Source organism: Lipotes vexillifer, unplaced genomic scaffold (genome assembly GCF_000442215.2).
Source record: "Lipotes vexillifer unplaced genomic scaffold, Lipotes_vexillifer_v1.1 scaffold1008, whole genome shotgun sequence".
Taxonomy (NCBI): Eukaryota; Metazoa; Chordata; class Mammalia; order Artiodactyla; family Lipotidae; genus Lipotes; species Lipotes vexillifer.
This window is the reverse complement of record NW_006772616.1, coordinates 3,333,782-3,341,451: the sequence shown is the minus strand read 5'-3', so window position 1 is coordinate 3,341,451 and position 7,670 is coordinate 3,333,782.

Below are 7,670 nucleotides of genomic sequence, written 5' to 3'. Positions count from 1 at the left end.
ACCGCTCTCTCGGGGTCATTGTTGTGGCAGAGATGTTTCCTGTTTGACTTGTGTTTAAAGGGTGGATCCTGTCCCGAGAAAGAACAGAGATCTGCAGAGGGTTCGTGCTTTTCTGTCTTAGAACATCTGCTTTCGGTGAAGAGAGCAGAGTCTTCATTCCATCAAGGGTCCCCCTTGGAGACGCAGAGGCAGAGAATGGAATGCTCTCTGGCCTGGTCCTTTGGGGAAAGTGAGAGGAGCTGTTTGCCTGGAGACTTGGCTGTTTGCATCTTGACCCAGCCTGCCTTCCAGGTGGGAGAGATGGGTGTCGTTTCTGCTGCTAAAGAACCAGGAAATGGGAGACTTGTGACTTGAAACCAGCTTGGGCTGCGTCCCCTTGGCCAAGTTGCTTTCCCTCTCTGATTTCCACATCCATAAGAAAAAGTTAAGAAAAAGCATCCCAAACTTGGAAATGAGGCAAAAGGATGACGGTGTGTCCTGTGCATGCCGTACCCGACCACCAGCTGAGACACCAGCCCAAAGGTTATCTCCTGTGCATGCCATACCCGACCACCAGCTGAGACACCAGCCCAAAGGTTATCTAAGTCTTTAGGGCTCAGGCCAAATCTGACTGCCGCCTGCTTTTGTATATGCCAGTCTACTGGAACACAGCCACGCCCATTCGGTTAGGGATTGTGACCGCTGCCTTTACAACAGGCAGCATCCAGTAGTTGCAACAGAGACCAGATGGCCCACAAAGCTGAAAATTATTTACTGCCTGCCCCTTTATAGAGAAGGTTTGCTGACCTCTGCTCTAGGGGAACATAGTGTTATTTGATTTACTGTTTACTACTGATTCGGGCTCAGGCTCTGCAAAGTGTGATGCTAATTTGTGGGAAACTGATAACTTGCAAATGATTTTGGTCCAGTGGTCATTTAAGTGATTTCTGTCCAGTATAAAAGATACCCCCAAAGAAAACGATTTTATTGACCTGTAGGACATCCATCATCTCTGTGTCTAGCTTGGCAATCTTTTTTCAGCATTCTCTCTGTCCTTTACCGACTTTGGTCCCTCCCATAAGCCTTTGAGCTGGCTTTCCCATTCGGCTGGTTCCCCCATTAATAGGTTAGAGGAATCTTTGCCACGTGTGCATTTTCTGTTTGTGTGAGAGTCCTGATCTTAACTTTTTGGAAATAGATCAGTGGTTAACAAACTGTGCTCTGGGGAACCCCGGGGTGTCTTCAGAAGTCCCTGAGGGTGGATGCTAAAGAGATCAGGGAGGTCAGACACCAGGGTCCCCTGTCTCTTCCCCAACCAGAAAAGCGCCATTTGTCGGTCTGCCTTGTATTTTTTATTTTTTTTTTTTTGCGGTACGCGGGCCTCTCACTGTCGTGGCCTCTCCCGTTGCGGAGCACAGGCTCCGGACGCGCAGGCCCAGCGACCGTGGCTCACGGGCCCAGCCGCTCCGTGGCATGGGGGATCCTCCCGGACCGGGGCACGAACCCGCGTCCCCTGCATCGGCAGGCGGACTCTCAACCACTGCGCCACCAGGGAAGCCCAGTCTGCCTTGTATTTTGAGGCTTCAAACATAAAATTCCTGGAGGAAAAAGAAAAAGCATGTTGCCAAATAAACAAACAAACACGCAAGCAAGCTGCTGCACAGGAGGTGATGGGGGAGTTTTCAAGTTCCTGAGAACTGTGTGTGGAGCAGACGCGGCTGTGCTGGGCCCTCGTAGCTGCTGGGGGCTGTGCATTCCTCCCTGGGTCTGTAACAGGCTCCTGGTGGGTTTGTGGCCGGCAGCTGGAATGCGGGGTATTTATGCTCCTTCAGAGGAGGGCAAGGCCTCCAGAGACCCAGCTTGAATAGGAACAATTTCCCCAGGTCTTAACAAGGAAAAAAAAAAAGTGTGCCTTTCCTTTCTAATTGTGTTTCTTAAACAAACCTAACCCGAGTCACACAAAGCGTGGTCTGTGGTGCCTGATTATCGACAGTTTCTCATGAGAACATTCCGGAAAGCAGCGGGTCTTCGTGCCCCGCCGAGACCTGCGGGGCTCACCAGGAGGGGGTGCGTGCCTGCGTGTGTGTGTGTGTGTGTGTGTGTGTGTGTGTGTGTGTGTGTCTGGGACCCTGTGGGCCTGCTGGAGGTGTGACGGGGTGGGGGGGCCCGGAGGAGAGAAAACTGATCAGAGCTGCGTTGTGTGTGTTTCCTCTTTTATTTCGGCGCTTACTTGTTAATTGCAGCTCTAGGGGAGGGGAGTGTCTCGGGGCTCAGTTCAGCCACCCCCTTCCTGGAAGCAAGCCTGCTTTCTCCCTGGCTTGTCTGCGGCTTCCTGAGAGCGAGGCCTGGTGGGATAACTTTGAACAGCTCTTAGAGTCTGAGCCATGCTTGTTGGGCTCAGCTTGGGTTAGATGAGCCTGTTGATTGGGCCTTTCCGTTCTCGCCAGATTGATCTTTCTTCTTTTATTTAATTGAGGTGAAACGCACATAATAGACATTGGGATGAAATTCACTTAATCGAAAATGAACTATTTTAAAGTCTACAGTTCATTGGCATTGAGTGCATGCACAGTGCTGTGCGACCATCATCTCTCTCTAGTTCCAGAACATTCCCATCACCCTAAAGGTAAATATCCATTAAACAGTCATGCCCCATTTTCCCATCCCCCAACCCCTGGTAACCACTCTTCTGCTTCCTAACAATATGGATTTTCCTGGATGTTTCGTATAAATGGAATCATGCAGTGTGTGACCTTTTGGTTCTAGCTTCTTTCCCTCAGCACAGTGTTGTGGGAGTTCTTGCGTGTTGTAGCGTGTGTCATTGCTTCATTCCTTTTTGTGACCGGATGATGGTGCATTGTATGGCTAGACCTCAATGTATCGGTTCATCTGGGGATGGCATTTTGGTGGTTTCTATCCTCTGGCTTCTGTGACGAGTGCTGCCATGTAACCCCCTCAGTCCCTCAGTAGCACAAATGCTCACAGAGTGACAACTGCCACCGCAAAGTCTCCCCCAGGTATTTCTGGGTGTCCCTGGGGGGTTCCACGTGACTGAAGCTCTGTTCCACGTACCTGGTTGCAGCCTCTGCAACCTTCTCTGGTTGCCTTGTGTGGGCGGACAGCTTGGCCACACCCAGGTGGCACCGCTGGAGCCCCTGAGCCTCCACCGGCGAGCTCGTCCTGTGATGTGCTGGCTGCAAGGTCTGTGTCGGGACAGGACCTGGGGACCCCTGGTTTCATGGCAGGGTGGGGGCCTTGCCATATCTTGAGGGCATTTCCTTCCTCCCTCTCAGCCCACAGGTCTTTTTTCCTGGGCTGGTCCCTTTTCCCAGAAAGGAATCTTTTGGTCTCAGAGGGGTCTAAGAAGGGTGGCAGATCATCCTGGGTGATCCAGGACTGGAAGTCCATCATCCTGGGAAGCCCCTCAGTCTCAGGCAAACCGGGATGGTGGGTCCCGTAGGCTTCAGCCTGGTTGGGGAGAGCCTCATTGTTCAACGTGTTGGATTTCGCCTCATCCCCCTGTTTTGAATCTGGCATTCCATGGTGCCCCAAAGCTCCAGTCCGAAGCCTGTTCGCCCGCACTTGGCTAGAGATTAAGCCTCTTTTCTTCCACTGAATTGGTTAGTCATCGCCACGTCTGAGGTTAGGAAGAAACCTGGAGATCTAAACTCTCTTTTTAAAGAATTTTTCCACCAGCCCCTTGCTTTCAGGGCTACGTGGTGCCTCCGTCCTTGATATTTTCTGGGGTCCTGGGGACACAGATCCCCTGGCTTCCTACCGTTTTCCCTTGGGCTTGGCTGGAGCTCTCTCAGCTTTGCTACGTCACTTAGCTCTCATCCACCTGCTTTTCACACACACACCCCCGTTTATTTATTTATTTATTTTGACATCTCTTGCTTGTTCTTGTCTCCTATTTTCTTTTTCCCGTCTGGCTTCTTTATGACTGAAAAAAAAATTCCTTTACTCTCACGTTAGGGATTCACAGGGAGGAGCAGAGAAAAGCACGTGTTTTGTCCGACATTTTTAGCAGGAAGTCTCATTTCCTCCCTGTGTGAGGCCAACTTGGGTCTCCACCGTAGCTCAGTCTCTCAACTAAGTGGCCTTGGACAAGTACATGATCTCTCTGAGCCCCATTTCCTTCAAAGCCTGGGTCCCCTTTAAAGTGAGAAGAGCGGAGTGGGACAATAATAAACCAAAGAACACACGGGAAGCCCTGGGCGTGGGCCAGGCATGGGTGGCCCCATGTCTCCCAGGGTCTTAGATTTCCTCAGCCCCTTGTGTCCTCCCCACCCTCTTGTAGGAGCTCAGAGTCCACTCACGTCTAAAGGGAGCACATCCCTGCCATCCTCCGCCCTTCACGTTCATTTTCTCTAGGGCGTCAGAGTGAAACCTTCCTCCTGCATCTGCCAAGGGTGCCCCCAGCCCATTCTCTCCTCCTCATTCCTAGTTTGGGCTCAGCTTGGACACATGTCCTCAGCTTTCCAGCCTCACCTTTGCCCAACGTAGGTACTAGTCTTTGACCTCCGTGGTCAGACTCGAAGTCATCTTCCCCCTACATTTGACGGCCTCCACAGAGACCCCAGCCCCACACTTACATTTGCGGGCAGGCGGTGGAGCACAGAGGCTAAGAGTTTGGGCTCTCAAGGAGTTGCCCACCTGGGTTTGAGTCTCAGCTCTGCCACTAACTGGCTGTGCTACCTCGGACGAGCGACCGTACTACTCTGAGCCTCAGTTTCCTCGTGAGTAGAATGGGGGTGAATGATAGCGCCTAACAATCCGCAGGGGACCCATCATTCCAGAGATGAAGGAATATGACGGAAGTAAAGAAAATACAGTGGCCAGTGTGTATGAGTAAATTCTCAGGAAAAGTTTATTATTATTTCTGCTTCTGCGATATTTTGATTTTTTTTTTTTTTTTGCAGCATGCGGGCCTCTCACTGCCGGATATTTTGATTTTTGGTTTGGTTTAGCTGCCAGGCTATCTCTAGGGGTGGGGACTTGTCTTCTTCCTCGTTCTCTACTTTGCAGCCTGGCCTTAGTGGCCCAGGAGGCCGTAAGAGCACTGGAGCAGGAATCCCAAGTCCTGTTTGTCCTGTGTCATTGGAGGGGTAACCTTGGGCAGGTCACATCACTTCTCTGAGTCATTGCTTTTGGAGGCAGCTGGGAGACAGAGTCCTGCTGAGGCATGCAGAAAAGCAAGTGAAAAAGAGACTGGAGCTTGTGATGTATGTTTCTTCCCTCTTCCAGCAAGTCCATCCCCCACTGGCTCAGCCAGAGTGTTGTTCACACAGAGCTGAATGGAACCCTCTGGGTCCCTGACTCTGTGGCTCTCAGGGTCTGCTTCACAGGAGAATAAACTGGGGAGATTCCAAAAGTATTAATGCCAAGACTTGACCTTGGATGAGGGAAACTGAAATTTTGGAGGATGGGGTCTGATTAGAGAGGTTTTTTAAAAGCTCCTGGATGACAGGCATGCTTCTGGACCAGGGGCCACATTTGAGTAGCGAGGCTCTGCACAATCCTCTTGTTCTTCTGGGAAGCATCCATCAGGCCCCTTTGTGCCAGGCAGAAGGAACCATCTCCCTTTACAGAGCTCCGGCTTGAATTCCACAGAACCCCTCTTTTCTGTGACCCATTCCATTGTTGGACAGCAGCTCTGATGATCAGCAAGTTCTTTTCATCGAGCTGAAGATAGCATCTCTGGAAAGCGCATCTCTCCATCCCCACTGAGGGTGGCTCAGCCCGACCCAGGGAAGCCACTGTGCATCTGAGCCGCCCCTCATCTGAATGGCTCTGGCAGAGGTCACTTCACCTCAGGGTCACTTAGAGAGTGGGACTCCAAGGGCCACCTCGTGGATTTCAAAGGGCCGTGGATCCAGAAGAGATGCCATCCTCCTAACCCGGCGTTAGTCTAATGTTTTCCAAATATGCCTTCACTAGAATTTTCTGGGCAGCACGGTCCAAATGTAACCTACCGAATCGGAATCTCCAAGGGAAGGTCTAGGAATGCTGTCTTTTTAATACTTGCCCCAGATGAGCGTTACGATCAAGCAGTATGGGAAACACCTTGTAAGCTGATTAGATTAGCTGCTTCTGGCTACAGAAGGTTCCAGGCAACAGACTCCCAGATGGGAAAGAGCCTGGGGCTTCGCAGGGGTGAGGCTGAGGGTGGGGTAGGGGTGCTGAACGTGAAGGCAGAGGGAGTCTAGGCCTGGATGTGCTCGTCCCTGGGCCTGGGCCTTAGCCAGTTGGTCACCCTGGCACCCTGTTGGTCTGTGGCTGTTGTACCAGAAGTCTTTGCTCCTTCTTTGCCCATAGGGGTCCTTTGCTTTCATCCTTGGTTCTTGGGAAGATGGAGGAGACCATCAAGACCGTTTATGCCTCGGTCATGCCCACCCAGTTCTGTTCTCTGGGAAAAGATTTACTTTTTCAGGGCTCAGTTCTGTGTTTTAGCTTTTCTGTTTTTTCTCTTGGAACAAGCAAGTCAACCTTTAATTAAATAATGCGGCCCTCTGTGTTAGCTTGCTAGAGCTACAATAACAAAATACCCCAGACTGGGTGACTTAAACAATGGAAATTTATTTCTCACAGTTCTGGAGCCTGGGAGTCCGAGACCAAGGTGTTGGCAGGTGTGGTTTCTCCTGAGACCTCTTCCTTTGCCTTGTAGATGGCCGCCGTCTTGTGGTGTCCTCACACGGCCTTTCCTCCGGGCATGAGCATCCCTGGTGTCTCTGTGTGTGTTCCAATTTCCTCTTCTTATAAGGACACCAGTAACGTTAGATTAGGGCCCATCCTAAGGGCCTTCTTTTAACTTAATTACTGATTTAAAGGCCCTAACTCCAAATACAGTCACATTCTGAGGTTCCGGGGTTAGGGCTTCAACAGTTGAATTTGAGGAGGGCACAGTTCAGCCCACAGCATTCTCCTAGGGCTGTGTAAGTGGACTACTGGTGACAGTGCTAAAAGGAGGCCTGGGTGGAGCTTTTGTTAAACTGGAGGAGAGAAGAAGCAAAGAAACAAAGGCTAGAAATCATGACCACATCAGCTATCTCACTTTGGTTACCGAACCCTTCTGCTATCCTGTTTTCAGTTTCCAGATACTCTCTGTCATTTTCTATTCATTTTTGAGAGTATCCTGTTCTTGTTTAAAGGATACATTTTCTTTCTCAGGGTGTTTTCAAGAGCCTTCTTTAATTCCTTGCACTCTCTAAGTCTGAATTTTTCCCTTTGCATCTTTTTGGTTTCCCTCTGCCAAAGGAGAAGTGCTGTTGAAATGTGTAGGGTGTGCAGCTGTCTGGCTGGAAAACCAGTGGGGTGGACGTTTTTTTCTAAGGACCCCAAATATCAAATTCTCTTGGTCTTGCCTTTTGGCTCGGTCAACATCCTTGGATAAGAACCCTCTGACGATTGGCGTGTGCATGCACACGTGTGTTGGAGGTGGCAGTGGGATGCTGGACAGTAGGTATTCTGGGGCCGAGTTGGGCGAAAGGTTCTGAGCCTCACTCTTCGGTGGATGGACATTAATTCTACCTGTTTTTAGTATAGTTCCTCATTCCTACCATTGGCAGGGGTTGGTGGCCCCAAGCTAGAGTCCCTGGCGTAGCCTGTCCTGATAGTTAGTTTCCCATCCGCAGCTGCAGGGCTGGCACCTGCCTGGCACTGTGGCCTGGGGAAGGGAGCTGGGGGGGGGG